This window comes from Pleurodeles waltl, chromosome 6, assembly GCF_031143425.1.
Source record: "Pleurodeles waltl isolate 20211129_DDA chromosome 6, aPleWal1.hap1.20221129, whole genome shotgun sequence".
In the NCBI taxonomy this organism is placed as follows: Eukaryota; Metazoa; Chordata; class Amphibia; order Caudata; family Salamandridae; genus Pleurodeles; species Pleurodeles waltl.
The window spans coordinates 1,200,521,554-1,200,543,617 of NC_090445.1; the positions used below are offsets into that span (position 1 = coordinate 1,200,521,554).

The 22,064-nt window shown below is 48.1% G+C and overlaps 1 protein-coding gene across 4 annotated transcripts in view; it reads left to right on the forward strand.

The window, feature by feature from the left end:
* CCAR1 (cell division cycle and apoptosis regulator 1) overlaps positions 1-22,064 on the forward strand; it is a 1,667,827-nt gene that overhangs the window by 301,508 nt on the left and 1,344,255 nt on the right. The window lies entirely within an intron of this gene.

A 22,064-nucleotide genomic window follows, 5' to 3' on the forward strand; every position in this document is an offset into this window, starting at 1 on the left:
ATATATGATGATGTACCTTTTGGTACCATCAATAGATATCTTATCAAATCATTTTCAACCGTCTGCACCATGTTACAATCGGTGTATCCCCAAATTCCGGACCCATACGTGGCGGCTGGGATGCACTTGGCTTTGTAAATTTTTATCATATTTGGCGGGGTAATCCCTCCTATCCTTTTAGAAAAAAGCCTTAGAGCCATCGTTGTTTTTATAAGTTGGGCTATTTTTGTCTTCCTACAATTAGCCCAGGAGCCCTGATTGTCAAACATTATGCCCAGATAGGAAAAGGTGCGCGCAGTTTCTACTCTCCCATCCGCGGTTGTAATGTTATAGGATTTGCCGCGTTTCCCACCACAGTTCATAATGAACGTTTTTGAGCGATTGACAGTAAGACCCAATTGTGACATAAATGTAATACAAGTAGTTAAAAGTTTTTGTAAGGCTAACGGGGTCCTGGCCATTAAAACTGCGTCATCTGCATAAAGTAAAACCGGGACAGCACGATTGCCTATTTGGGGTAGATCTTTGCAGTTACTAGCCAACACATTTTCTAAGTTATTTATGTACAATGAGAAGAGGAACGGAGCAAGAACGCAGCCTTGGCGCACGCCTCTAAATATGCCAAAAAGGCGAGTAATTTCCCCCTTTAGGCCGTACCTCACTCTTGCTCTGCACCCTGTGTACATGTCTCGTATAAACTGAATTATGGCTGGTTCTACCCCCATGCTGCTTAGGATATCCCATAACTTGTCATGTAGTACACAGTCAAATGCTGATGATAGGTCAATGAAAGCCAGATGCAGATTACCTTCTCTAATCCTTGTATACTTTCCTATGATAATACTTAGATTCAGGCTTTGTTCCACTGTGCCAATACCTTCCCGGAATCCATATTGGACAGAGGATAAAGCTCTCTTTTCTTCTGCCCATATTTGCAATCTGTTCAGGATGATTCTCCCTGCTAATTTAGCCGTTGAGTCCAGTAGGGAGATTGGTCTATAACAGGCTGGGTTAAGACGGTCTCCTTTTTTATATATAGGAATTATATTAGAATCTCGCCAAGATGGTAGGGGACCTTGTAGGCAAATGGCCCTTAATGCCTGCGTTAATACAGGGCCCCATAGGTGGATATTGGCCTTGTATATATCAATCGGGACGCCATCGGGGCCCGGAGCTTTCCCTGATTTGCTCAGAAATATGGCTTCCTCTACCTCCTCAAGGCTAAATTGTGTACCAGTAGTGGCTTGGGCACGCTAGAGAAATGAGAATCCAGGTACAGTGTTCAGTCTTCGCCTTCCTCCGAACCCTAGGGATCAGTGGAAGTGGTGGAAAAGAATGCAAAGGTGTTGGACTATTTGATTGAAAGTGTTTTGCCGATTGTTCATGAGTGCCAACATCTACTTCTGTAGCACCAGAATTTCTTGTTGCTCTGGGTGGTTAAAAAATCTACTGTGGGTGTAATCCCACTCTTGGAAGATGTTGTCAACTTGTCCTTGGTGGGGTTACCAGGCGTGGCAAACTGACAGGGTTGGACTTAGCACGTTTGCTTGATTGTTCTAGTTTCCTGTCAAATGTTCCACAGGAATATCGACTTGGCGAGAAATGTTCCAGTCCCACTACAGTTACGCCACTTCCGAGAGAGGTTGGGAACATTGTTCCTCTTTGCTTGATGGTGTAAAACATCAACATTGTATTGTCTGTCCCAATAGGGACCACTTGACCTGCCAGTCTTGGGAGGAGCACTTGTAGGCCTAGTCACAACGTCTGAAACTCCAGGGCACAGATTTTTTAAAACTTTTTTTGTGTGTATACAATACATCAAATCTCAGTTCACAAACATCGGAATCTGGATATGCTGATGACATTGATCATGTGATAACAGTGACAAGTCAACTTGAATTGAACTCTTCGACATTCCATAGGATCCACAGATTCATGTTTAAATATAATTAGGTATCTAGCATGAACACAAGTTAAACAGATTCATGAACACTTGGTAGTGATTAAGAGCTTTTTAACTTATTAACTGTATTAAACAAGGTCTGCACCTGTCCACATGGATCAGGGGTAGTTGTATAATACCCTTACAGATGTATTATTGTGGGAGGGTGTGGCTGTGTGGTGTTTTTCATGTTGTGTGCCTCCAGTGGCTGCGTGGGGTGAGTGGCTGTTGTCTCATGACGCGGTTGGGGAGTGAGGGGGTGAGGTGATTTCTAACACATATGGTTCTCTGAAATTCCACCAGTAGGCTGTTGAGCGTGGCCTCTATGAGGTGTATTTGCAGCCCTTAACGTCCCCTTGGTGCAGGGCTGTGCTTTCTGCCTGTGCCCAGGTGGTCACAGAGAATGCCCAGTTCTTCAAGGTAGGGGGATCTGGTGATTTTCAATTTTTGCGGAATCTGGGACTTTGCAAGGAGCATGGCTGTATCAGTTAACTGGGACAAGGCTCTTCTTGGTGTGATGCAGCTGTCACACTAAGTATATTCCCCAGTTATGTAGTGCTGCATGCTCTATGCATCTGGCTAAGTAAGTGGTGCTCATGTTCCAGTATTGGGTGAGTGACGGGCACTCCCAGAGTATGTGAAGGAAGTCTGCGTCTGTTGTCGGGCCGCACGGCAAGCTACGTCGGTGTGGTAAAAATATCTGTTGAATTTTTGCAGAGTGAGAGAAGCGCTGTGGAGCACATATGGGGCAGAAGTAGGCATTGCAGGGTACCAAGTTAGGGTACTCCACAATTTGTTGCCATTCCCAATCAGTGTGCGGTCTGCCCAGATAGGTATCCCAATGCTGTCACAGATGTGTCAGGGAGGTAGCAGTGTGGGTGCGTAGGGAGTCTGCAATTCAGTGCACCAAATGTTGCTGTCACCTATCACATGCAAATACTGTACTAACAGGTTCACCTTTGGCTCCTGTTTCCCCCTCCCCCAGTGCACTGTCAGGGACCTAATTATGGGAGTGTAAAGTAGGAACTGTCCTGGCGGTAAACATGTATCCGCCCTGAGTTCTTCTTTGGATAAATGTTTTGCACTGCTACAGATATTGCCCAGCATTTATATTCCAGCAGCGTGCCAGCATACTAGTTCCTGCTGCGTTGGGCATTCTGCGTCAAGTGGCATACCCAAGAACGGGAGGGCTGGTGCATATTGTCTCGTCGTTCTTATGAGGAAAAGGTTACGTCAATAGTTATAGCTTCCACCAGCAGCAGGGACACCTGTGGCCACCGCAGCTTTGAGTGGGGGTGGAACAGGAGCAGCACCCAGGGTACCTCCCACACTGGGGAAGCCGACGGCATGTCCTCCAGTTCTCAGATGGCTAACCACATAGCTGTCTACTGCTGCTGGGAGGCTGGGTAGGATTGTTCAAAATGAGGTTCTCCCCCTCAACCTTGATCTGGCAAAAGGTACAGCTTATTCAGAGCAACCCGTCGACGAGACATGTGCCAGATGAAATCTCCCGTTATTGGCTCCAAAGAGTGGAAGAACGGTTTTGTGATGTAGAGTAGGCGGTTGGCAAAAAATTAGAGTAGACGTGGTTTCATGACCATTTTAAGGAGAGCTATGCGTTCTGCCACGGACAGCGCAGGGTCAGCCTGAACACCAAATTCGACTGTAAGGTGTTAATTGCCTGGCCACACTCCTGGGCATTGATATAGAGCATCTTCTCTGTCCCTGACCAGACACCTCTGTTTGACAGACCTTGCTTGTGAGCTCCACACCCATCCATGGACGCAGTCTTTATGAGCACCACCCTTGTCTGATGGAGGATGGACAGAGAGGCCTACATTGAGATTTGCCGGGAATCTCATAGCCGCTCCTGCTTCAGCCATCTTGTAATTTTGACTGTGTCTTCCTATGAGTTGTCCATCTGTTACCATTGATCGTCCAGCTCTTTTTGGAAGGGTCTCATTCAGGGCCTGCAAAAGGATTTTAAGTACTATGCAAGATGACATCAGACCCAGCTTCCCTGCTGTGTCCTATGAGAAAAAAGAGTTTGTCAGTTATGTGTCTAGTATCACTCCCAGGAATTAAAGATTTAGTTGTGGTTCTATAGCTGATTCATCAACTTTTAGTGTCAGTCCCAACCTGCGAAACAGACTGATGCATGGAAGTTTCTGCCTCTTCCTTTTATGGAGCCTCGATGAGTTCAGTCATCCAACTATGAATACAATTGTCTTCTGAGGAAAGCAGCAATTGATGCTAAGCATTTGATAAATATCTTAGGTGCTGATTTGAGGCCAAAAGGCGGTATCTTGAATTGGTAGTACTGCTCTGCCATTGAGAAGCACAGGTATTTCCTGTGCTTCAGGTGTATAGGGAAGTAGAAATCTGTATCTTGAAGAGCCACGGAGGTCAGGTCATTTCTTTCCTGGATCATCAGGAGGACTTCCTGGAGTGTAAGCATGTAAATAGGTTGTGTTTTAGGAGCCTTTTTAGTTCTCTGAAGTCAAGAATCACCTTCCATTGCCCAGTTTTTATCAAAGAGAGTCCTGAGTAATATCCCTGGTTTCTCTGGAGTGTCTCTATGCTCCCTTGAGGAAGAGCAGGAGGAGAATTTCATGTTGTACCTCCCTCAAGTGAAAATGATGTTATTTATTGGGCAGTCAGACAAGTGTTTTCTGTGGAAACTCCACTGCATGTCCTGAGTGTACAATTTGCCTCACACATCTGTTCAGTGTATTGACTCCCATGCGGGGGCAAAGAGGGAAATTCTCCCCACCACTACCTGCTAAGAGTGGCATGCTGGGGGAGGGGGCAGCTGTAGGAAATGTCAAGCTCTCTTTTGGTTGGCCTGGGAACTTGTTTGAGAGGCATTCCTGTTTCATCTGGACTATCTGCCATACCCTTGGTTTTGGTTCCTATTGGTTGTGTATCCATGTCATATTCAGTTTATTGTGGGGGGGCGGTAAAATGGTCGACCTTGACTCCCATACAAATTTAAAGCTTGTCTGTGGTACTGGGATCTACTTGAACCATAAAAAGTAGCTGAACCTGCCAATCTTGAGTAACACCCTTTTTGGTACCAAAACAGATGAGGAAATGTCCAGAATGAAGATGGAATGGACACTTGCAAAGCTGTTGCTCGGTAAAAGAGACAGACCTTATGACAAACGATATTTCCCGCAGAGGATTCAGACGAGTCACTGGCAACATCATCAGCAACAGGCAAGGTCACTCTTCCAGCCTCTCAGATCATCTGGAGGAAAAGGTTCACAACAACAGCAACAGCCCTGAGCTGCAGTAACGCCTCCTGCAAAATAATGATTCATCATTTTCACCTTCTCTGTTACCTGCTTCGGTGGGGGGGGGAAGTTTTGTTAATCACTTTGAAGAGTGGCAATCAATCACAAAAGACAGATGGGTCTGGAATATTGTATATAATAGCTATTTTGGTTGCTTTGAGTCCCCTCCTCCTTCCGACAAAAACATCCAAGTACAAGCTAGACCTCGTGCAGTCGAAAGTCAACACTTAAATGCAAAAAGAGACCATAAAGGAGGTTCATTGTAATCGAAGGAAACTGGGAGTCTATTCCTGTTACTTTCTAGTAAAAAAGAAAGGACCGTGGCAAGAATTCAGACCGGTCTCAGACCCGAAAGCGCTAAATAAATACATACAGCGTTAAAGATTCAGAATGCTGACCCTTCACCAAATCTATCCAAAATTGTGTTAAGGGATGGGGTGTGTGCAATAGACCTTCAAGGTGAATGTTTCCACTTTCCAGTTTCCATAAAGTATTAAAAATGTCTCTGTTTCAAAGTGGGATCTCAACACTGTCAGTACAAAGTACTACCATACCAAATCAGCCCCACAAACCTTTTCAGAATGTACAGCCTTGGTCACAGCATTCTTCAGAAAACATAAAATCTTTGTGTATCTTTACTTGGACGACTGGCTGATAAAGAGTTCCTCACCATCAGAGACAAAGGAATGTTTTCACTTCTGTCGAGACACTTACCAATCTGGGTCTACACCATACCCAGCATAAAAATAACACTACTTGGGGGCCACACTGAACACACAGTCCGCAAGAGTGTATCCTTTGGAGAAGAGACTATCATCAATCACTCTAAAATGTTGCAGTCTTCTAGAAGTTTCTCACCTATCTGCAAGGCAGATTCCTTCTCTACTGGGGTCGATGGCTTCTTGCATCTTCATAGTACCTCACGTAACGTTGCACACAAGGCCTCTACATCAATGCCATGTAAGACCAGTGGAATCAAGGGCCAGATGTAGCATTTTCCGATTCCGATTCGCGAAATCGGATGCAGTACAGTGTCTCAGACACCGACTGCGAGTCGCTATGGGGTCGCAAAGACCCACCTCATTAATATTAATGAGGTGGGTCGCATTTTGCGACCCCATAGCGAGTCCCTGCACTCACAGGGATGGTGGCCTGCTGAAGTCAGCAGACCTCCATGTCTGTGACTGCTTTTTAAATAAAGTTGCAAAATAAAAAAAATAACGAAACCATTTGGTTTCGGTTTTTCAGAGTAGGCAGTGGTCCATTGGACCACTACGTGCTCTGAAAAACCCTTTTTGGCAACATTCACAAAGGGGAAGGGGTCCCATTGGGACCCCTTCCCATTTGCGTATGGGTTACCACCAGTGTGACACTGGTGATAACTGCGAATTGCTTTGCGACCGCATTCGCGGTCACAAAGCAATTTAGCATAGCGATGCGAGTCGCAAATAGGAAGGGGACACCCCTTCCTATTTGCTAGTCACATTCACAATTGTGAATGAGCATTGCATTCAGCATTTTGCATGGCGCAAACTGCGATTTTCGCAGTTTGCACCATGCAAAATGCATTCTACATCTGGCCCCAAATGTCCAACCGCTGTGAAGACACGCTGACATTTTTGCAGGCTGCACACTGGTCTCTCCCATGGTGGTTTCAGTGGAACAATCTTATGGTGAGGGTACTGTAGTGACGGTTTCTTCATTCCTGAATGCCTCACGCTATGTCTTCTCGCGGATGTGAGAATGAAGGAGTGGCATTCGAGAATGTGGAGATCGGCGAGGATTGAGGGATGGGCGGTTAGCTCGTTTGCTAGCACTGCGCGTCTCCTTTTTACTAATGGAATAAAATACAGATGAAGTACACTAAGTCTCTACGTCGCATCTTTACAGGTACCATTCCATCAGGACCCACTAAGTAAGACACTGATAACAGATACCTCCCTTCAGGGATGGGGAGCTCACATGGGTTCCCTTCAAACTTGGAGTGTTTGGTCAGACAGGGAAAAGACTTACCACATCAATATGCTGGAATTGAGAGCAGTCCACTTTGCTCTAAAATCTTTCTTTCCAGCAATAACAGCCAATCACATTCTTGTTCAGACTGACAGTACAACAACTATGCATTACCTGAACAAACAGGGAGGAACCTACTCTTGCCCTCTATCTCTTGAGGCTGAGGCCATTTGAAAATGGCTACTAGCCAGAAACATGGCGATAACAGCCATTCATCTGCCATGCGGTCAAAACATGCAAGCAGATTATCTCAGTCGTCACTTCCAAGAAAATCACGACTGGATTGTCAGCGACGAGGTCTTGCAAGACATTTTTTTACAAATGAGTCTATCCTCAAATAGGCCTGTTCGCAGACACAAACAGAAAATGCCACAACTACCCACCCAGATTCCCCCATCCAGTGTCGAAGGGGAGTGCCCTTTTGATAAACTAGCCAGGGAAATTTCGATATGCTTTTCCACAAACGTCTCTCATCCCAGCAGTAATTCTCAAGCTGTTTCAATCCAAGACCAGAATGAGACTAATAGCACCAGAATGGCCTCACTAGTGGTGGTTCATGGACCTTCTGTCCGAGAGACCTCACAAAAGGTTGCCTTGCGGACAAAAATCTCCTGTTCAAGTTTGGAGGACAGATATTACTTCCCACCCTTCCCTCCCTACACTTGACAGCATGGCTCCTGCACTCCTCCAATATGGACATTTAGACCTTTAACCGGTTCTGTGCCTTGGACGAGGTCATCTCGTCCAAGGCACAGGAACTGGGGGGAGCACCCCACCCACCCCCCCAAGGCGGGGATGGAAGGGGAAGCCCTTCCCCTTCCACCACCCCCCTTGTGACGTCAGCGCGCGAGCTCACGCTGATTTGTCACAGGGTCTCCCCCATCGCGCTGGAAGATCAGCTTCCAGCGCGATCGAAAGAGAAATGCTCAGCATTTCTCTTTCGGTCACGTGGGGGAGGCCCGGAGAGGCTTCAAAGGGAAGGAAATGTTTTTTCTTCCCTTTGAAGTCTCTCCAAGCGTTTCAAAAGCCGGATTGCTTGCAATCCGGCTTTTGAAACACCCACTAGACACCAGGGATGTTTTTTTGTTTATTGAAATAGACATAAGGGAGCGACCCCTTGGGCAAGGGTCGCTCCCAATGGGGGGCATTTTTTAGAAAGGCCTTTTCTGCCCCCCCTGGGGGCAGAAACCTCTAGGGCACCAGGGATCATTTTTTAATTTTTTCTATTTGTTTTGTTTTTTGTTTTTTTTAAGGTGGGGACCGACCCCTTAGGCAAGGGTCGCTCCCCTAGGGGGCAAATTATATTTAGGCCATTTCTGGCCCCCTTGGGGGCAGATTGGCCTATTTTGATGAGGCCAATCTGCCCCCAAGGGGGGCAGAAACCACTAGACACCAGGGAGTTTTTTTTGTTTTCGTGAATTTCGCGCAAGGGGAGCGACCCCTTAGGCATGGGTCGCTCCCCTGGGGGGGGGAATTATTTTAGGCCATTTCTGCCCCCCCTGGGGGGTAGATCAGCCTATTTTGATTAGGCCGATTTTTTGTTTTTGTTTTACAGATGGGGAGCGACCCCTTGGACAAGGGTCGCTCCCCTGGAGGGGAAAATTGTATTTAGGCCAGGGGCAGATCGGCCGTTTTTTGCTACGCCAATCTGCCCCCAAGGGGGGCAGAAACCACTAGGCGCCGGGGATTTTATTTTTGGCGCCAATGTCACGGTGGGGGAGTGACCCCGTAGACAAGGGTCGCTCCCAGGGGGCAGATTGTATTTAGACCATTTCTGCCCCCCTTGGGGTCAGATTGGACGATTTTAGGTCAAACTGCCCCCAAGGGGGCAGAAACCACTAGGCACTGGGGATTTTTTTTTGGGCGCCAATGTCACGCAGGGGGAGCGACCCCGTAGGCAAGGGTCGCTCCCGGATGGGGGGGGGGTTGTGGGGGCAAATTTATTTCAGCCCATTTCTGCCCACCCTGTGGGCAGATCAGCCTATTATTAGGCCAATCTGCCCCGAGGGGGGTTAGAAACCTGTAGGCGCGAGGGCAATTTTTATTTTTTATTTTTGTTTGTTTTTTTTAGAGATGGGGAGTGACTCATTAGGCAAGGGTCGCTCCCCTGGGGGGCAAATTGTATTTAGACCATTTCTGCCCCCCTTGGGGGCAGATTGGCCGATTTTAGGTCATTCAAACCACTAGGCACCGGGGATTTTTTTTTTTTTGGCGCCAATGTCATGCAGTGGGAGCGACCCCGTAGGCAAGGGTCGCTCCCGGGTGGGGGGGGGTTTGAGGGTGTGTGGGGGGGGTCAAATTTATTTCAGGCCATTTCTCCCCCCCTGGGGGCAGAAACCTCTAGGCACCAGGGCAAATTTTTTTTTTGTGTTTTTTCTTTTGATTGTTTTTTTTTCGAGATGGGGAGCGACCCATTAGGCAAGGGTCGCTCCCCTGGGGGGCAAATTGTATTTAGACCATTTCTGTCCCCCTTGGGGCAGATTGGCCGATTTTAGGTCAATCTGCCCCCAAGGGGGCAGAAACCACTAGGCACCGGGGATTTTTTTTTGGCGCCAATGTCACGCGTGCGACCCCGTAGGCAAGGGTCGCTCCCGGGCAGGGGGTGGGGGGGGGGGGGGTTGGGGTGGGGGTTCAAATTTATTTTAGGCCATTTCTGCCCCCCCCTCCCCCCGGGGCCAGCTGAGCTAGAGGCCAAAATCCACAGGTAGGCACTTTGCAAAAAACACCTCTGTTTTCTGTGAAAAAATGTGTTGTGTCCACGTTGTGTTTTGGGCCATTTCCTTTCGTGGGCGCTATGCCTAACCACAGAAGTGAGGTACAATTTTTATCAAGAGACTTAGGGGAACGCTGGGTGGAAGGAAATTTGTGGCTCCTCTCCGATTCCAGAACTTTCTGTCACCGAAATGAGAGGAAAAAGTGTTTTTTTGGCCAATTTTGATGTTTGCAAAGGATACTGGGTAACAGAAACTGGTCAGAGCCCCGAAAGTCACCCCATCTTGGATTCCCCTGGGTTTCTAGTTTTCAAAAATGCGCTGGTTTGCTAGGTTTCCCCAGCTGCCGGCTGAGCTACAGGCCAAAATCCACAGGTAGGCACTGTTTTCTATGAAAAAATGTGATGTGTCCACGTTGTGTTTTGGGCCATTTCCTTTCGTGGGAGCTAGGCCTACCCACACAAGTGAGGTACCATTTTTATCGGGAGACTTGGGGGAACATAGATTAGCAAAACAAGTGTTATCGCCTCTTGTCTTTCTCTACATTTTTCCTTCCAAATATAAGAGAGTGTGTAAAAAAGAAATGCCCTGTAATTCACATTGCTGTTTTTTTTCACCTCAATTTCAATATTTTTCTTTTTCAGTTGTTATTTTCTGTAGGAAACCCTTGTAGGATCTACACAAATAATCCCTTGCTGAATTCAGAATTTTGTCTACTTTTCAGAAATGTTTAGGTTTCTGGCATCCAGCATTGGTTTCACGCCCATTTCTGTCACTGACTGGAAGGAGGCTGAAAGCACTAAAAATTGTAAAAATGGGGTATGGCCCAGTAAAATGCCAAATTTGTGTTGAAAAATTAAGTTTTCTGATTCAAGTCTGCCTGTTCCTGAAAGCTGGGAAGCTGGTGATTTTAGCACCGCAAACCCTTTGTTGATGCCATTTTCAGGGAAAAAACCACAAGCCTTCTTCTGCAGCCACTTTTTCCCATTTAAAAAAAAAAAAGGAAATGTTCACTGTATTTTGGCTAATTTCTTGGCCTCCTTCAGGGGAACCCACAAAGTCTGGGTACCTCTAGAATCCCTAGGATGTTGGAAAAAAAGGACGCAAATTTGGCTTGGCTAGCTTATGTGGACAAAAGGTTATGAGGGCCTAAGCGCGAACTGCCCCAAATAGCCAAAAAAAGGCCTTGCACAGGAGGGGGAAAAGGCCTGGCAGCGAAGGGGTTAAAGAATGGATGGACATTCTCAGAGTGGTTAAGAGACCTTCCATCAGAAGATCATAGGCTTTCAAATGGAAAAGGTTTTATTTATGGTATATGCAAAATAATCACAATCCAATTTGTGCCAAGAAGATGTAGTCATCCCCTACCTTCTACACTTGGCTAAATCAGAACTGCAATTTCCCTCAAATAGGGTACACCTTGCAGCCATTACGGTCTGTAGGCAATCTCCCTCACATACCTCCTTCTTTAGAATTCTAGAAGTGAAAGATGTTTTGGAAGGACTTAGGTATTCCCTCCAGTTAGATGCCCTCTTCTCCATGATAGCTTAATATTGTTCTTTCCAAATTGATGGGCCGTCCATTTGAACCAATACATAAAGCATATTTGTAACATCTCACGTGAAAAGCGTTCTTTCTTGTTGCTATCACTTGTGCAATTCGAGCTCTATGTTCTGAAGCACAGTACTCTTTGTTTCACTCCAATAGAGTGGTGATGAGAACTCATCCTATTTTTCTTCAAAAGGTAGAATCAAATTTTCACATTAACCAGAATATCTCTCTACCTACTTTCTTCCCTAACCTCTCCAATGCAGCTGAGAGGTTGGTACATTCTCTGGATAGTAACAGAGCTACAATTCTACTTGGACAAAACCAAAGGTATCAGAAAATCGGTTCACCATTTTGTTAAATATGATTCCAGCGCTAATTCTGTATTGTATTGTGAGCGGCTGCATCTCCAGCACATGTATCATGTTCTGGTTCGCGCAGTCGGTTCAGCGTTGCGTCCTAGCTAGCAGATAGGGGATATTTAGTCATGCCCATAGCATCCTCATTTCTTAACGCCACTCCCTCAGCTTCTGCCCACACTGGGAAATAGTTCTCCCACGCTATCATAGATGGAGGTTCCATCTCTTAGTGACTAAGCGCTTGAGCGTCAGAAGTCCAAGGTATAGAAATCTCGTGGAGGCTTTATGTTTCCTGTCTCTCGGGAAGAGACCCAGGATACAGGATTCCCAAGAAGATAACAGTGGGTGTGACGTGCATGTCGATAGGCACAACGTTACTCCATGCCAGTTAATTTTTAAAGAGGGACAAGGCCACAGCATGTGCAGGATGTCCGCCCCTAACAGTTTACAGCGGGAACAAGCAGCATCCACACAGCAGAATTATTTGTTGATGCGTGCTGGCATGAGGTAAGGTCTGTGAATAATATAGAACTGGATAAGGCGGAATCTGGAGTTGAGGGGGATGTTATTATGGCTGGATAATGCAGCTTCCCATGCTTTATCAGTAAAGGGTTCGGCGGCGGCATGGCCAAGATGGCAGCCGAGATGGACATGTAAAACACAGCTCTGTTTCGGGCCCGGGGAAAGATCCTGCCAGATATCGACGGTGCCCCAGCCACTCGCTATTGCATGTGACAGGGGCACTCAGAGAACGTCCCGGTATCATCTGCGGCCGGAATCCGGTGCCGGGAACTATTGCACTGGGCGCACATGCGGAGGCGTGGCCCGTTGAGCTGACGGGCCTTCGCTGATCTGCCTGCTGCTCCCTGAAAGGAGAAACATGCAAGTGAATTCTGGATGGTGTGGCGCGCCACAGGAGCGGTGGATGGCTTGGGACCCGGCACGTTGGGGGACCCGAGGTGAGTGCTGCATTAAGGCCGGAATCCACCACTTGGAGGGCCACAGAATGGGATGCACACAAGTTTGTGATGAGGGGTCACTGTCTGTCGGCCTCATGGGGAACACGTCGCTCCCTGCATCAAGAGGTAGTTACGCTAGAAAAGGAGGTATGCATGCTAGAAATAGCAGTTGCGCAGAGCAGGGCCCCCTTTACACTCCTCTGTGATAAACGTCCGGTATATGGTGAAGCCGATCAAAGACTCCGCCGACACAACTACAACTATCACCTAATGTGCCTGCATGCGGAGGGCAATCGTTCGGGGTGGCTCTTGGCATGGTTTCTCCGAGATGAGCAGCAACATACCCCTATAGGGGCCATCCGCTTGGCGAATGTGACAATGGTTTACACACAGGAGGCCATTAACAACGCCTTCAGGGATTACTATACGGAACTATATCGGGGGCGGGAGATATCCGATAATCAGATACTAGGGCTCTTTCTGTCTGAAATGCCGCTTGCAAAATTATCGTCCAGCAACAAGGCGGCACTTGATGAGCCCTTAAAGCTGGAGGAACTTAATGCGGAAATAGCACAAATAGCCTGAAGCAAAACCCCAGGCACAGATGGTCTGCCGATCGAATATTATGCTACCTACTCGCAACACTTATCCCGCCTCTTGCTGTCTGTGTATGAGGAACACGAACTTGTGCACGCTTCTGGTCTCTCAATGGGAGGCGCTGATCGTGGTACTCCCGAAACCTGGTCGGGATCCCACAGATGTGAGGTCTTATAGACCATTGTCCCTTCTCAATTTAGACTGTAAGATTTTGGGTAAAGTACTGGCAAATAGACAAATTATACACACCCTAATACATGAAGATCAAAATGGCTTTATACCCACCTGTAACACATTCCTGAATATACGTAGTCTGCTTGGCATCATTAGCCAATGCATCTGACAATGTGGCCCTCTCTTTAGATATAGAGCAGGCATTTGATACCCTAGGTTGGGACTTTGTTTGCTGAACTGCACTGTATGGGTTTTGGCCAGGGCTTTGTGAAGTGGGTACAGACACTGTACGCTAATCCTACCGCTAGGGTGAAGACAGGAGGAGTGATATCCGACAGCTTCCCCATCGGGAGAGGGACTAGGCATGGATGCCCATTGTCACCCCTGTTGTTCGCCATTGTAACGGAACCTCTGGCCACCTGACTACGGATGGGGGCTGAGCAATGGGGGTCATACAGAATGGGGAGATGTCACGTCAACTTGCTTTATGCGGATGATGCTCTGATTTATTTGGCGAATGTGGGATGCACCTTGCCCTCAGTGATGGCACTGTTGGATGTATAGGGAGAGATGTCAGGCTTAAAAGTCAGTTGGTACAAATCCTGCTTGTTCCCATTGGTTGAACCCTCCACAGAGGTGAGAGAGGCGCTCCCCCGAGTAGACTTAAGTGGTGCTTTGATACTTTTACGTACCGGGGTATACAAATATACTGCAGAATGGATGACCTAAGGGACGGTAACCTGGCCCGCACGCTTCGTTCCATGAGAGGCTCCTCTCATTTTGGGGCTCGCTATCTCTATCCCCATTTGGGCAGGGTGGCTATAGCGAACACGTTAATCCTGCCAAGGCTCCTATACTATTTCGCGGCCTTGCCCGTAGCGGTCCCTAAGATCTTCTTCCGCAAACTAAATAGTATGTTGCTAACATTAATTTGGGGGCTGGATAGACACCGGGTCACGCTAACTACCCTGCAGCGTCCGCTGTGACTGGAGGGGGCTGGGAGCCCCGAATTTTGAATAGTATTATGTGGCTGCACAGCTGCAGGTGCACTGCGCTGGTTGAGGGGGCCTGACTCCCTTGAGGCCATATGGGTACGTGCGCAAATAGGTGACACTCCTCTCTACACATGGTGCGTGCACCACGACGTGGCGGTGACAGCCCACTGTTGGCAGCAGCACATAATAGCTGTCATAGATACATACAAGGTGGAGGGTTTGTCCCCCCCATACTCACCCCTTATTCCATTGGGTCAAATACCAGGAGGCAAGACATTATTCAGCACTCACTCCACTCCCTCATGGACGGAAGCAGGGATGGACACGGTAGGAGACTGCTTCGACAATGGCACACTAATGTCTTTCGAGGCAATTATGGACCTTGCCTCGCTGGGACCGGGACACTTTCTTACATATCATGCTCTTTGCCACCTGATCAAGACAACTTGGGCTCATGGAGATCGGGAGCCGCCGACCTCTCCTGCCCTGCATGCTCTGCTCGTGGACAATGGGTCAAAGAAGGTCATCACTAATTTATACAGAGCACTGACTGACGCAACCATTACACAACAAGAGGCAGCCCTCCATAGATGGAACCTGGCTCTACCGACTCCCCTACCTGTTATGAAGTGGACTGAGGCCCTCCAACAGGTGCAGCGAGTGACCTGAAACCCCAGATTTAGATACACACAATTTAATTATGTCCATCAAACGTACCTGTCTCCATGTCGTATCCAACAAATGTACCCAACAGCGACTCCCTCATGTCCCCGCTGTGGGCTTTATGCAGCTATCTTTTATCACATGGTATGGGAGTGTGCCCCATTGCAGAGGGTCTGGCTGAAATTTTCAGCAGCTATCACCGGACATGCATTTGCACCCATACCGGAGTCTTGTCTTCTAGACATACGCCCTAGAGCTAAGCAGCATAAACATATTCATAAATTTGCTGATCTAGCGTTTATTATGTACAAGTGAATGATTGCCATGGGGTGGAAGGCCTCTCGACCCCCGGTATTGACTAGCTGGCGTGCCATGACATTGAAATGGCCGCGTGTGGAAATGTGTCCTGCGAGCCCTGCGGGGCAGGGGGCAGGCATTTACAGGATATGATACTTGGGAAACATTGGTGGCCAAAATGGAAGCCAAGAATGATGAACGTCCACCGTGATTCCTTTAAAGGAATACGGAGGATTAATGCAGATACTGGCTTTTCTATGCTTGCTGTACGGAATCAGCGGTAAACAGTTTCCTAATTAAATACCCAATACTAGCGGAGTATTGTCGGTGATGGAATGCCGTAAATGCTAGACTATCAATTTAATAACATGCTCATGGGAACATCACAAGCAATAGTACTCTATCGGGCCTATCTGGGTCTAGAGAGGAGGACACTTGTGGGGTTTGTAGTGCTTCTATGTCAGATATGCATTGTACTATTGGCCATGAGAGCGGCAAAAATGGAGACTGTGTATTACAGGCGTTGTAACAGAATTTCCACTGTATGACCTTGTTGTAAGCAAGAGATATTATTTCATGCTAATGTTGCTCAGAAAAATGTTTGATCTAGTGCCTGCCTAAGACACCAGATTGCTGGAATATGGTTTGACTTATTCAGTTGTGCAATTGTGACCGGTGATATATACTGAAATTAATAAAACAGATTTTTAAAAAAAAAAGGAAAAAAAAATTCAGTAAAGGGTTCGGCCAAGTCATCTTCCCAGCTGGTGCGCAGCGCAGCGCAGTGTGGGTGTATACTGTGTGCGTTCTGAGCGTGTCAGTGAACCACTGTATCTGGTACCTGTCCTGACCCATAGCCAGTATTTATTGAACAAGTAAATGTGTTGAGGGTTCGATTGCCATATCCCTCCCCTGCGCGACATTTCCGCCACCAATGAACTGTATAGTAGAAACTGTCCTCCTGGTAGACCCGTCTCTGCTGTCAGTACATTAAATGGAGTGAGTTGTCTTTCGTTATAGAAGTTGCCTAGTGTTTATAAATTGGCAGCGTGCCAAGGTTCCAGTGCAGGAGTGGTCGTGAGCCGTGAACCGCGCTGTGTACCCCGTAACGCCAGTGCCTGGGCATAGGGAATAGTTGCGCTTGTAAGTTGCAGACATTTGCGGTAGCAACAATGAGCCACATTTAATAAAAGTTCTACAGGTGTCTTCGTGAGTGGGTGAAAGAGGTTCAGGATCTGCGGAAGTATCCAGGGTGGTGAACTGGTTGCTGTGTCAGATAGTTGAAGGCCAGACAGCAATCGTGCCACCCACTGAAGCCATGAGGCCAGGTAATACTGTTCCATATTTGGCACCGATAGGCCGCCTTGGGTCAAAGGAGAGTAGAGCTTCTTCAACGCTACTCTGCATCGGCCTTTGTTCCAGATAAACTCCCTTATTCTGGGTTCCAATTCTCTTAAAAAAGTTAGTAAGGTAAAGTGGAGAAGAAGTATAATAAGCAAGGGAGTACTGTACTATCATCTTCAGGAGTGCGATCCTTCCTGCTACTGAGAGTGGCAGTGTTTGCCAAAGGTTTATTTGGGAACGGATAGACAATACTGCCTTTCTGAGGTTTCCATCATGAAGGTCCTCCTCCCTATGGAATATGTGTATAACCAGATATGTTAACGTCCTGGGTTGCCAAGGAACCCAAATTCCGGAGTTTCAGGTTTGGGGTTGAAGGGGAAGAGGCAAGATTTTGCCCAGTTAACACGTAATTCAGATAATGTAGCGAATCGTTACAGAATATCCGCAATTTCAGAAGGGACATTATTAATGTCTCTGAGATACAAAAGAAGATTATCTGCATATAAAGATATGATGTGTGGGCCGTCGCCTAGTGGTATGCTCCATGCCTCTCCCCTCCGGCGAATTTCCGCAGCCAAGGGCTCTATTGCCAGAGAAAACAACAGCGGAGAAAGGGGGCAGCGTGCCGAGTGCCCCTGCCCACTTCAACGGGCTCAGAGATGATTGTGCTGACCTTGACCCTGAACTGGGTTTGGGTATACAACAGTCTCACCATGTGCAGGAAATGGGGACCGAGACCAAATCGCTGCAGCGACTCGAACAGGTAGGGCCATTCCAAAGAATCAAAGGCTTTCTCCAAATCGAGCACCAGACACCCTGCACGAGGCCAATCTTGCATCAAATATCCATATTTTGTAGTCAGTATTGAGCATCGCCAGTGGTCTATAGGAGCCTAACTCCGACGGGTCCTTGCCAGGCTTAGCAAGCGACACCAGCAGCACCTCTTGTTGCGATGCAGGCAGGGACGCGTCTGTAATGCATTCTCATAGAGACGGAGAAGGCGGGGTGCGAGTACTGCAGAAAACTACTTATAAAAGTTGGATTGAAGGCCATCATGGCCTGGGGTTTTGCCTGCGGCCAAAGCATGTATACTATCCTGCACCTCAAATAGCATCAGGGGTGTCTCCAGTTCTCCCCTCTGGTCGTCCATCAGTGGAGGCAAAACGGTCAGGGAGAAAAATTAGTCGTAACCCGTCGAGTATGTTGTCACAGAGGAGTGTCTCATAATATTGTGTGAGCTCTGAGTGTATTACATGGGGGGGGGGGTGGAGCATATCCCCTCTTGCTGAGCGGAGTTCCATACTAGGACTGCAATCTTGTTCGTAGCGGATTAGCCAGGTCAGCAGTTTGCCCGATCGGTCAGCAGTAGCATGTGTGCAGGCCGAATGGGCTGCATAATTTAGACAACGCAGTCTTTCTAATAGGGATATACGTTCTGCTAGGGCGGTCGTGAGTCAATGAGTTTCTGAGGATTGTTGAGCAGCGTTTTGGTAATGTTGCATCAGGGACCTCTCAGCTCGAGTCAGGGCACACTTGATGGATTTGCGGAGGTTCCATTGTGTGCCCATACTATGTCCTCTGATGAAGACTTTAAATGCTTCCCATTCGATGACCAGAGGATGCTGTGCTGTTATGTTCGAAAATTTAGGAATCGCTCTATCTAGTGATTTTTTGAATGCTGTGTCCTCCAACAGTTCCGGCAAAGTCACCAGGTGGGGATGTTTGGAGGAGACGTGTCCATCCCAGTTACATGAGATGTGAGTTGTGATCAGAATGAGTGCAACCTAAATAGTCAGTCATCAGCACTGCGGGGTACAGGTTAGTTGTGCATAGTATTCTGTCAAAATGGACATGTAGTTGGTGTGGAGCAGAAAAGAACAAATAGACGCTGCTGTTAGTGTTGCGTTGACGCCATATGTCTTACAATTGCCAGTTCTGGAGCCAGCTTTGTAACTTGTGTGCAGTCGCCACAGCAGCTGCAGTGGGCAATGGTGGTAAAGAACGGTTCAGATGGGGATCTAGTACGCTATTAAAATTGCCCCCCAATAGCCAGGGAAGATCACTCCAGTGAGAAAGGGGGCAGGATAACGTATGGAAAAAGGACGCTTAGTCTGTATTTGGAGCGTATATGGACACTAGCACCATTGCATGGCCAGCGAGGCATCCACGTATTAGAATATATCGTCCCTGTGCATCAATGGTCTGATCCTCCACCACGAATGGAGTGCCTGGTCTAACACAGATTAGTGTTCCTCTGGCATAGGAGTAGTTTGTCTCAAAAAGCTGCCCTCGCCATGCCGCTGCAGTCTGGCGATTTCAGGCTGCGCAAGGTGAGTCTCCTGCAAAAGCGCTATGTGAACTGAGTGTCTCTTAATATATGGAATATCTACGTGCTGGTGTGTGTATGCCCCTCACATTCCATGTGAGGATAGTGGTGGGGCTCATGGTGGACAATAGCTCGGTACTGCCCCACAGCTCCATTATAAGGGACGCAGGACACCACCCAAGCAGTGACGGGACTCTCACAGGGAAGGGGGCAAGGGAAATCCAGGCTCCGTTCTGAAGTAAATAGATACAGCTCAGGACCAACAACTAGTATAAAGGTAACATGAGGGAATACCATTAGAGCAGAGGGACAACTGGCATCTGCCCAAACAAATCAATTAGCCTATCTGGCGTAACAGATGTGAGGGAGTGGCCCCACGAATGGTGGAGTGGAGTGAGTGAGGTGAGTGGTGCTTGGTGAAATCTAGGACGTAACTCCTAACCCAATGTAAGCGTGGTTGGGCAATGTCTAGAGTATATAGTATTTAGTACAGGGGACATGAGGCAGAACGCGCCAAGCAACAGTCACTGGCCAAAGAAGATGCCAAGGCTACTGAGCCCCTGGCGAGATCATAGGCAAGACAATAAAATCCTTCAGGATGCTGAAATGGTATGCAGCAGAGTGCTGCCATCCAGATGCCACACATAGCGTCACTGCCAACAGATTAATTGTCATGCGTGCGTCAACCTGGTGAGTTCAGATTAGATCATCTGCCGTTTGCGTTGTTACCGTGGGGCGGACGGAAGACCCCACCTCAGACGATTTTTCCAGGGAGGAACCGTCCTCACCATTGGAATTTGTGAGGTCTGCGTCTACGTCTGAGGTGACTGATGGAACCCTGATAGCTGCTGCAGATTATAGCACACAACGCTCCTGTATAATTTGCTCTAGGTCAGGAGCGTGTCTCACTTCCTTCGGGGTAATCACACGCTGTTTGCGACTTCTGCGTTTGCAGACCCCACGTTGCCGGTCTTTCTGCCTCAGCATCTCGTTGACTGATCAGGTCTGTGGATTCCAGCCACTCCTAGGTCACCTCTGGAGTGTCAACGAAATGCGTTTTACCATCAGTTGCTATTCGCCGCTTGGCAGGAAAGAGGAGGGAGTATGTCAAGTTAAGGGTGCAGATTTTGCGTTTCACTGACAGAAAGGAAGCACGTTCTTTTTGTGTGGCGATGGTGTAGCCTGGGAAAAGCATAACTGGGGTATTGTCCACTCGGATTGCCGGGAGTGATCTCACTGCACGTAGGATAATATCCCTGTCTGCCTAGTGCAACAGGCAGAGTAGGAAGGGGCGCGGTCGGGCCCTCGTGGGGACCCTGTGGGCTCGCTCAACAGAAACAAAAAGGTGTCAATGAACCTTCCGGGACCAGTCCAGGTTTCGTAATAGTTGACTGCACCCGGGCCTTCTACGCCCCCCAGGAGGCCTATAACACAAATGTTATTCCTCCTGGTGCTCCCCTCTGCATCTTGTTCCACTACCTCTATCTGGTCCAGTGCCATCTGTAGCGAGGTCTCTAGCTTATATCTGTCTTGGGCGCCAAGTCATGCAACTGGTCTTCTAATGAGTGAGTTTTGTCTGCTAGTTTGCGGTGGTCCACATGAAGCAAGGTGCGATCACTAGCCACTTTATTGATCTTGCCCTCCAGCGACATCCGAGACTGCTCCAGGGAGGTGCTTATCTGCATCTAATTTGTAGCTATCAGGGTGTAGGGCCTCATTTCTCGGTGTCTGCAGCTTAGCCCCTGTTCCAGAGCGAAGGCGGCCCATTCCTGCCATCACGAGATCCGAGGGGGCAGCGTGCATTGGTGCGGGTTGTAGTCATGAGCGCTGGCGAGATTCAGTTCAAAATGGGAAGTGCGAAAGGCCCGCTTCCATGCGCGGTGCGAAGGTCAAGGCGCAGCAGTATGAGCAGCCCCCCTCGCCATGGTGGCCGGAATCGTGAGGGTCCTGTTACAAAGCCATCTTAGCACTTGGATCTGGCTGTGACTGATGGGTCCAGTATGGCTGAGCAAGCTACAGGGGGACCTGCAGGTCGGAGCGGAGTCCCTCCCTGTGTGTCCAGCGCTCACACTCGAGCCTAACAGCAGTCCCAGCTCTATGCTCGGTCGTTTCTGCCAGCGACAGGAGCAGCAGCAAATGCTATCCGGACCAGGTATGTCTCTGTTGCCACAGGGCCCCAGCCCCGCTCCACTGCCACCGCCACCTCGTCCAGTTTGCCGCAGCCTGTCTCACTGCATCTGGTTCCGTTGGCGTTTCAGGTAGGCTTCAATCCGATTGGGCCTCGTGTGCGCGGTTGTCCTGGAACAGGCCGCACCTCACACATCGGCCAGCAGCTCCTACAGCACGCACGCCGCTTCCCTCGAGTCACTCGGACGGCGCTGCCAACTCCCGGCAGGCTCCGCACATGGTTGCATTTATCAGCCTCCCGGTGCCATATTTAGAAATGGATGTCTGGTGTATCGTCCCGGAGCTCCCTCAGTTTGTGCCCGCCATCTTGGCTGGCAAGCCACGCCCCTTAACCATCTTCATCATAATACAACACTACTAACCAATATAATTGGATCCAACATTTCATTACAAACAGTAAGGCAGCATTAATTCTTGACAAAGTAGATGCTATTCAGCGTGCCCTCTGCTTCTGGTAACCCATACATAAAATTATTAGTGTTCTTCATTCTCAATGATCTGGCACCCAATTCAGCACAATTCGGATCTGTTGTTTCCAGAAGTCCACGAGCTAGTAAGCAAAGCAAGCGGAAGAGTGCCTAATTAGAGTTTTATATATAGGGCCATGGTTAAGGATAGGTTAATGTAATCCAGGAACTCCTCCAATAAAATCA